Raw genomic sequence first — 10,000 nt, 5'->3', positions numbered from 1 at the left:
TTATTGTTTCAACAAACTTCCGTTTAAAATGTATGCCGGAAGTGACGCCATAAACTGCCCTGCATGCAGGGTTGTTTTGTTTGGGGGTTGTATTTTTGTGACTGTAGTGATGAGAGTTCACACTGCAAAAGACTGTTTTAGTTTTAGTTTTTTTGTTATAAAAGTAACAAAAGGATAAAAAAAAAGAAAAGAATTGGTGCAGTTGCGTGGTGTTGCCGCTAGGCAGCGTGAGTGAGGCTGAGCTCCTCCATATGGAGTCATTTAGAGCAGAGGAGAGTTTCAATGCAGCGTGGAGCCTCTCTTTCTCTCTCCCTCTCCCTGCATTTGTGTCGTGTTTCAGGCCGAAATCCAGTCGGAATTTTGCGGATAGGATCTAAAACTCCAGCGGTTTTATTCTGAAACATCTGCAGCGGCGTTTCTCAACTTCAAAGCAAAGGAAAAAGGAAACAATGCGACATTGTATGCGTTTTAATTCGCAACAAATTCACTGAAGAAGAGGAGGAGAAGAGAAAAGAGGAGAGGAAGAAAGAAGGGAATGGTGAAGTTTCTGGAAGTCAGCATTCCTCTTTCAGGCACGAAGATCTCGCAGGTGAGATGTTTTCATATCCTTAATGAATATTCAGTGAACAAAGTTTGCAGGATGACCTCATTTTCCAGGGAATTTCATCCAGGACCCTCCGGTGGAGCTTTAATTTCCTCTGACACACCTGAACAGGTAGGACTGAAGAATGCTGACCTGCCTGCTCATGTAGAAATGTGGATGCCCTCAGGGTTCCTCAAGGTTTCTGAGGGTTCCCTTTGGTCACATGAAAGATTTAAGGTCCATACCTTGGACAAATCATCGAGTTTATTGTGTTCTTTGTTTAATTTTTTGTGTGTAAACTGACTAAAGGTGTGGTTCAGGAGGTGTGTGTGTGTGTGTGTGTGTGTGTGTGTGTGTGTGTGTGTGTATGTATGTATGTGTTGAAGAGATTCTGGTTTGGACTCATTAGAAGTGTGTGTGTGTGTGTGTGTGTGTGTGTGTGTGTGTGTGTGTGTGTGTGTGTGTGTGTGTGTGAGAGAGAGAGGAGCTCTCTGATATAAGGCCTGCTGCTGCTGCTGAAACTATTCTAACCATGCCAGAGATGTAACGGCTAAGATCCAAACATAACCGCTGTGTGTGTGTGTGTGTGTATTCTTAGACTGTCGTTTTGTACCTCTGTAGCTGCCGTGTCGAGCTCCATGTGGTGTTAATCAAATAAGAATGTCTCGAAATAAGAATTAAAAAAAAGGATACAAAGGATTTTTCATTGTTTTGTTTCTCTGTGGTTTGAGTTCTGATTGGCTACAGGAACATTGTGGGTGGGGCCTGTGCTCCAATGTATTGTTTCTCACAACAAAACTTTTGTGTTTAATTTGAATTTTCAACACGACAACAAAATGGAAGTTTTTACAGGAGCGTATCAGTGACTTCATTTTGTAAACGTAGTTGACATTGTGGGCAGGAACTGTGCTAATGGGACGGAAAGTGCGATCTGATTGGTTGCTGGATCTGGGGCAAGCCAAGGTTGTTGGCACTGTGGGCAGGATCAAGTTTTTATTGGTTATTGTAACAGTGTGTGTGTGGCAACTGTGGTCTGATTTGTTAGTGATATTGTGCGTGGGAACTTGTCTAATTGTGGGTGGAACTGTGATCTGATTGGTTGCATTGATGATGTGGGTGGGACCTGTGGTCTGATTGGTTAGATTATCAGTTATAGTTTAAATGAACGTGGAGAAATCAGTTTATTACTTGTCTTCTCTGAACAGTTTAATATTCGTGTGATGTGACTTCCAGATGAAGGTTCCAGATTTACACTAGAACGGGTTCTCGCGGCTCTTAACCCGATTTATTCACTCATGAACCTGCAGCCTGGGTCTCCACACTGACACCGTATCTCCAGCAGGCTTCCCTTAAATGAGCTGCGTGTGTGATGTTCAGCAGGACTATGATCAGGTTTAGGGTTTGTGTAAGTCCTTCATTGTTTCCACACACGCTTTGGATTTGGTGTGTTAAGAAGGTTAGGAGATGGTGAAAGTGGTACCAGTTGTGTTCCTCAGCATGACGAAATATTGGAAACTTTTGAAAGACTTTGGTTTAGGGTGAGGTTCAGATGGACTTTTCACTTCTGTCCCAGATATTTCACATTTAATGAAAGCTGATGAAACATGGTGTCTGAGGGGTGAAGGGTGAAGGTGTAGAAGTTAGGGATTAGTGATTAAGGTGTAGGTCTAAAGATTAGGGATTTAATACCAATCTGGCAATCACATCTAGAAAGTTGTAGTAGCGTTTTAGGTGGGAGGTGCGCTCTGATTGGCTGCAGTGTCATTGTGGGCGTGTAATTGCTTCTAAACACATTCTGGTTACAGAACAATTACATTTTTTATTTATTTTCTTGCTTTTTTTTACAGAAAAAACTTCAAAGCAACAATTATACTAAAGTTTTTTTCCCTGTTAGCGACTCTGTGTAAAGGTCTGTGACGCTCGCTGGGACGTGCTCATGATTTTGGGTGTTATAAATAAACCTGACTTGACCTTCAGCAGAGAAACACACACACACACACACACACACACACACACACACACACACACACACAGGGCTTTAGGGCTTATAAGTTGAAATTAAAGGGTATTTGTTTCGCCTGTGGTTCGTCTTTTGTTTCCATTGTGATTAGTGAGCAAGTGGGCGTGGCCCAGTGCAGTAGCATTTTAGAACAACGATAATGTTGTTTTCACGTCACTGTGTGAAAACGAAAGCTTTCGAAAACGATGACGCATTAGATGTGGATGTTTTTGAAGAGCTGGGTCGAGGCCTCTTACGTTTTGCTTATGTGCAGTCCAGGGACGTGAACGTGAAGATAAAAAACGAACGTGTGGACGAGTAACGTTTTTCATTACGACGAAAACACGGTTTTCAAATGTATCCGGATTCGTTTGGACGTTGAGGCCTGTGTGAAAAAGTGTTTGCCCCCTAAACCTAATAACTGCTTGGGCCGCCCTCAGCCGTGACGACTGCAATCAAGCGTGTGTGAAAACCTGCACCGAGTCTGTTTCTGCGCTGTGGAGGAATTTTGCTCCACTCGTTTCTGCAGAATTGTTGTAATTTAGCCACATTGTAGGGTTTTCCAGCAGGAACCACCTTTTTAAGGTCATGGCACAGCATCTCAATAGGATTCAGGTCAGGACTTTAACTAGATGATGTTCTTTTTCTAAAATGCGGTGTGACTTTTACGCCAGACGTAATGGGACACACACCTTCCAAAAAGTACAACTTTTATCTCATCAGACCACAGAGTATTTTCTCAAAAGTCTTGGGGATCATCAAGATGTTTTCTGGCAAAACTAAAACGAGCTTTTATGTTCTTTTTGGTCAGCAGTGGTTTTGGTCTTGGAACCATTTTTGCTGAGTCTCTTTCTCATGGTGGAGTCATGAACACTGACCTTAACTGAGGCAGGTGAGGCCTGCAGATCTTTGGATGTTGTTGGTGGGTCTTTTGTGAGCTCTTGGATGAGTCGTCGCTGTGCTCTTGGGGTAATTTCGGACCACTCCTGGGAAGGTTCTCCACTGTTCCATGTTTTTGCCATGTGTGAATAATTTCTCTCACCCTGGTTCTCATTAGTTTGATGATCTGAAACATTCTTCTTCTTCTTCTTCTTCTTTCGGCTGCTCCCATTAGGGGTCGCCACAGCGGATCATCCGTCTCCATACCACCCTGTCCTCTATATCTGCCTCTTTTACACCAACTACCTGCATGTCTTCCCTCACCACATCCATGAACCTCCTCCTTGGCCTTCCTCTTTTCCTCCTACCTGGTGGCTCCATCTTCAGCATTTTTCTACCAATATAATTCATGTCCCTTCTCTGCACATGTCCAAACCATCTCAATCTCGCCTCCCTCGCCTTGTCACCAAAACGTCCTACATGTGCTGTCCCTCTAATAAACTCATTTCTAATCTTATCCATCGTCGTCACTCCCAACAAAAACCTCAACATCTTCAGCTCTGCTACCTCCAGCTCCACCTCCTGTCTTTTACTCAATGCCACTGTCTCTAATCCATACAACATCTCAGGTCTCACCACAGTCCTATAAACTTTCCCTTTCATTTTTGCAGATACTCTTCTATCACAAATCACTCCTGTCACTCTTCTCCACCCACTCCACCCTGCCTGCACTCTTTTCTTTACTTCTCTAACACACTCTCCATTACTTTGCACTGTTGACCCCAGGTACCTAAACTCCTCCACCTTCTCCCTGCAACCGCATCACTCCACTGCCCTCCCTCTTATTCACACACATGTACTCTGTCTTACTCCTACTGACTTTCATTCCCCTTCTCTTCAGCGCATATCTCCACCTCTCCAGGCTCTTCTCAACCTGCTCTCTACTCTCACCACAAATCACAATATCATCTGCAAACATCATAGTCCAGGGAGACTCCTGTCTGACCTCATCCGTCAACCTGTCCATCACCACTGCAAACAGGAAAGGGCTCAGGGCCGATCCTTGATGCAGTCCAACCTTCACCCTGAACCAGTCTGTCGTGCCTACTGCACACTTTACTGTCGTCACACTGTCCTCATACATGTCCTGCACCACCCTCACATACTTCTCTGACACACCTGACTTCCTCATACAATACCACAACTCCTCTCTCGGCACCCTGTCGTACGCTTTCTCTAAATCCACAAACACACAATGCAGCTCCTTCTGTCCTTCTCTATACTTCTCCATCAACATCCTCAAAGCAAATAAGGCATCTGTGGTGCTCTTCCTCAGCATAAAACCATACTGTTGCTCACAGATGGTCACCTCTTCTCTCAGCCTGGCTTCCACTACTCTTTCCCATAACTTCATGGTGTGACTGATCAACTTAATTCCCCTGTAGTTACTGCAGGTCTGCACATCTCCCTTATGCTTAAAGATCGGTACCAGCACACTCCTTCTCCATTCCTCAGGCATCCTCTCCCCTTCCAGAATCCTGTTAAACAATCTGGTTAAAAACTCCACTGCCATCTCTCCTAAACATCTCCACGCTTCTACCGGTATGTCATCTGGTCCAACCGACTTTCCATTCTTCATCCTCCTAATCGCTGCTCTCACTTCCTCCTTACTAATCCTATCTACATCCTGCTTCACCAACTCCACATCCTCCAACCTTCTCTCTCTCTGATTTTCCTCGTTCATCAGCTGCTCAAAATACTCCCTCCATCTTCTCAACACACTCTCCTCACTAGTCAACACATTTCCCTCTCCATCCTTTATTGCTCTAACTTGCAGTACATCCTTTCCAGCTCGGTCCCTCTGCTTGGCCAATCGGTATAAATCCTTTTCTCCTTCCTTAGTGTCCAACCTCTTATACAGTTCCTCATATGCCTTTTCCTTGGCTTTCGCCACATCCCTTTTAACCTGCTGCCGCATCTCCTTGTACTCCTGCCTACTTTTCTCATCACTCTGTCGATCCCACTTCTGTTTTGCCAACCTCTTTCCCCTAATGCTCTCCTGCACTTCCTCATTCCACCACCACGTCTCCTTGTCTTGCTTTCTATTCCCAGATGTCACACCAAGTACTTTTCTAGCTGCCTCCCTCATCACTCCTGCAGTAGTTGCCCAATCATCCGGCACCTCTTCACCACCACCGAGCTCCTGTCTGACCTCTTCCCTGAACCTCACACTACACTCTTCCTCCTTCAGTTTCCACCATCTTATTCTTCTTTCAATCCTTACTTTCCTCCTCTTCTTCTTCGCCTCCAAAACCATCCTACAGACCACCATCCGATGCTGTCTAGCTACACTGTCCCCCGCCAACACCTTACAGTCTCCAATCTCCTTCAGGTTGCATCTCCTACATAGAACATAATCCACCTGTGTGCACCTTCCTCCACTCTTATACGTCACTCTATGATCCTCCTTCTTCTTAAAATACGTGTTCACCACTGCCATTTCCATCCTTTTAGCAAAATCTACCACCATCTGCCCTTCCACATTCCTCTCCTTAAAACCATACCTACCATCACCTCCTCATCACCTCTGTTCCCTTCACCTACATGCCCATTAAAGTCTGCCCCAATCACCAATCGTTCTTTCCTAGGTACACCATCTACCACTTCATCTAATTCACTCCAGAATCTTTCCTTCTCCTCCATCTCACAGCCAACTTGTGGAGCATAGGCACTGATGACATTTATCATCATCCCTTCAACTTCCACCTTCACGATCATCACCCTATCAGAAACTCTCTTCACCTCCACTACACTCTTACTGTACTCTTCCTTCAGAATCACCCCTACACCATTTCTCTTTCCATCCACACCATGATAAAACAGTTTAAACCCACCTCCAATGTTCCTGGCCTTACTCCCTTTCCACTTGGTCTCCTGAACACACAGCATATCTACCTTTCTCCTCTCCATCATATCAGCTATCTCTCTCCCTTTACCCGTCATAGTACCAACATTTAAAGTACCAACCCGAACCTCCACTCTCCTACACTGCTCCTTTTCCTGCCGTCTCTGTAGACGTCTTCCTCCTCTCCTTCTCCTCCTTCTGCCAACAGTAGCCCAATTTCCACCGGTACCCTGTCGGCTAACGATACCTGTGGTGGTCGTTGTTAACCCGGGCCTCGACCGATCCGGTATGAAATTCTCATTTGTGATCCGCATATTTGATTTGGCACATGTTTTACGCTGGATGCCCTTCCTAACGCAACCCTCCCCATTTACCCGGGCTTGGGACCGGCACTAAGAGTACACTGGCTTGTGCCCCCCTAATGGCTGGGTTATGATCTGAAACATTAAAGTGTGAAAACATGCACAAAGAATGAAGAAATCAGGAAGGGGGCCAACACTTTTTCACACCACTGTAATTTACATATTGTGAAATCGATGTTTTAAAATTTGTTCCGCTTTTTATCTTTCAGATTAAACGTGCTGTTGGGATTTGAGCATTTATGCATAGTTCGTATTCAATTTATATGTCAGGCTGTGATGATGTCATGGTCGGGCTCAGGCTCCGCCCCCATGTCGACTCACTCAGTGTGTGAAAGAACGTCCTTTGTGTGTTAGTGAAGAGGCACTTATACTGAAACACTCCGTCGAGGATGAGACACAAAACAGATGTGTGTGTGTGTGTGTGTGTGTTTCAAAAGGAAGTGAGTAGAATAAACTGGACTAGAGTGTGAGTTCGGCGTGTTCGTCACTCTTCACTCTACGCTTCTTATTGATGTTTGCTTCTCTGATTGTTAGTTCAGTGGTTAAAGGAGAACATTTACGCAAACATGAGGTGTCCTTCTAATTTCAGACGTCAGACGAGACACGCTAACATGGCTAACAAGTCGTCCCAGAGGTCACAGGCTTCCAGATGTGCCTCAGGACATGTGATGATGATGATGATGAGGTTGAGGGTTGAAGGCGAGGGGTTTTCCTGAGAGAAGCTCAACATCTCCGCTGCTATTTTATTCATTTATTTCCTTATGAATATGTTGCGTACGTGTGTTCGCTACAAAACAACCTGCCACACGATGTCAGGAGATCAGTAATAATAGATTTAGGCAGCTTTCTCCATTCAGCTCCCACCGTGACTTCATCATCAACATCGAGATGCAGGAGCCACAATTTCACTCAACTGAAGTGACAATTATGTCATAAATATTATAATGGACATTGAAGTGCAAATAATAAAATAAATAGATTTTTTCAGGGACAGAACGGAAGCAAGAGGGAGAGACAGACAGAATGAGAATAAGAGAGAGAGAGACACACAATCAGAAGGAGATAGAGACAATGTGAGGGAGGGAGACAGACAGAGTGAGTGGAAGCCAGAGAGACACTGAGTGAGAGAGAGAGAGAGACAGACAGACAGCCAGCGTGAGAGAGAGTGACACAGACAGACAGACAGACAGACAGACGGACGGACGGAGCGAGTGGGAGCCACAGAGAGAGAGAGACAGAGACGGAGACAGACAGACAGAGTGAGCGACACAGACAGACAGACAGACAGACAGAGAGACAGACAGACAGACAGAAAGACGGAGGGAGTGGAAGCCAGTGAGAGAGAACTGAGAGAGTGAGAGAGTGAGCGAAAGTGAGAGAGAGGAGGGAGTGAGAGAGAGAGAGAGTGAGGGAGGTTTGTGGACACCTGACCATAAGATTATCTGCTTGAAAATCCCATTCCACATTGATTTTTCATTTGCAGTTACTATGAGCTCCACTCTTCTGGGAAGATGTTTCACCTTTTTTTGTGGAGATGCCTTTAGCCACAAGGGCGTTCGTTAGGTCAGGTAGTGATGGAGGTGAGAAGGTAAGGAGGTTCCTGGGGTGCAGTCAGTGTTCACATTCTTCATGTTCAATAGGGTTGGAGCTCTATAACTGGAGACCCAGGTAACGCAGATCTTCATGGTGCGGTCTTTGAGCACAGGGGAATCTTCATGTTGGAACAGGTTTGGGGTCTCGGAGTTCTCCAAGGGAAATCCAAACATGTCTGATACAACTGTATGTGTGTGTACTGTGTGTACTGTGTGTGTGTGTGTACTGTGTGTGTGTGTACTGTGTGTGTGTGTACTGTGTGTGTGTGTACTGTGTGTGTGTGTACTGTGTGTGTGTGTGTGTGTGTGTACTGTGTGTGTGTGTACTGTGTGTGTGTGTGTGTGTGTGTGTGTACTGTGTGTGTGTGTGTGTGTGTACTGTGTGTGTGTGTGTGTGTGTGTACTGTGTGTGTGTGTGTGTGTGTGTACTGTGTGTGTGTGTGTGTGTGTGTACTGTGTGTGTGTGTGTGTCTGTACTGTGTGTGTGTGTCTGTACTGTGTGTGTGTACTGTGTGTACTGTGTGTGTGTACTGTGTGTGTGTGTCTGTACTGTGTGTGTGTACTGTGTGTGTGTACTGTGTGTCTGTACTGTGTGTGTGTACTGTGTGTGTGTGTACTGTGTGTGTGTGTACTGTGTGTGTGTGTACTGTGTGTGTGTGTACTGTGTGTGTGTGTAGTGTGTGTGTGTAGTGTACTGTGTGTGTACTGTGTGTGTACTGTGTGTGTGTGTGTACTGTGTGTGTGTGTGTACTGTGTGTGTGTGTACTGTGTGTGTGTGTACTGTGTGTGTGTGTACTGTGTGTGTGTGTGTACTGTGTGTGTGTGTGTGTGTGTGTACTGTGTGTGTGTGTGTGTGTGTACTGTGTGTGTCTGTGTGTCTGTGTGTGTGTGTGTACTGTGTGTGTGTGTGTACTGTGTGTGTGTGTGTACTGTGTGTGTGTGTGTACTGTGTGTGTGTGTGTGTGTACTGTGTGTGTGTGTGTGTGTACTGTGTGTGTGTGTGTGTGTGTGTGTGTGTGTGTGTACTGTGTGTGTGTGTGTGTGTGTGTGTGTGTGTGTGTGTGTGTGTACTGTGTGTGTGTACTGTGTGTACTGTGTGTGTGTGTACTGTGTGTGTGTGTGTGTACTGTGTACTGTGTGTGTACTGTGTACTGTGTGTGTACTGTGTGTGTGTGTGTGTGTACTGTGTGTGTGTGTGTGTGTGTGTGTGTGTGTGTGTGTGTACTGTGTGTGTGTACTGTGTGTGTGTACTGTGTGTGTGTACTGTGTGTGTGTACTGTGTGTGTGTGTGTGTGTGTGTGTGTGTGTGTGTGTGTACTGTGTGTGTGTACTGTGTGTGTACTGTGTGTGTGTACTGTGTGTGTGTACTGTGTGTGTGTGTACTGTGTGTGTGTGTGTACTGTGTGTGTGTGTGTGTACTGTGTGTGTGTGTGTACTGTGTGTGTGTGTGTACTGTGTGTGTGTGTGTACTGTGTGTGTGTACTGTGTGTGTGTGTGTACTGTGTGTGTGTGTACTGTGTGTGTGTGTGTACTGTGTGTGTGTGTGTACTCTGTGTGTGTGTGTACTCTGTGTGTGTGTGTACTCTGTGTGTGTGTGTACTGTGTGTGTGTGTGTACTGTGTGTGTGTGTGTACTGTGTGTGTGTACTGTGTGTGTGTGTACTGTGTGTGTGTGTACTGT

The 10,000-nt window shown here is 45.4% G+C and overlaps 2 protein-coding genes across 2 annotated transcripts in view; one reads left to right on the top strand and one right to left on the bottom strand.

Moving 5' to 3' along the window:
- Positions 1-10,000, bottom strand: part of sv2bb (synaptic vesicle glycoprotein 2Bb) — a 79,949-nt gene that overhangs the window by 43,755 nt on the left and 26,194 nt on the right. The window lies entirely within an intron of this gene.
- Positions 61-10,000, top strand: part of LOC310737037 (A-kinase anchoring protein 13) — a 68,575-nt gene continuing 58,635 nt past the window's right edge. Inside the window, 1 exon segment of the mRNA XM_083561170.1 lies at positions 61-589. The gene's annotated coding sequence lies outside the window, so the exon portion shown is untranslated.

Source organism: Silurus aristotelis (genome assembly GCF_946808225.1).
Source record: "Silurus aristotelis genome assembly, chromosome: 14".
NCBI lineage: Eukaryota > Metazoa > Chordata > Actinopteri > Siluriformes > Siluridae > Silurus > Silurus aristotelis.
This window is presented reverse-complemented; position numbering and strand designations above follow the sequence as displayed.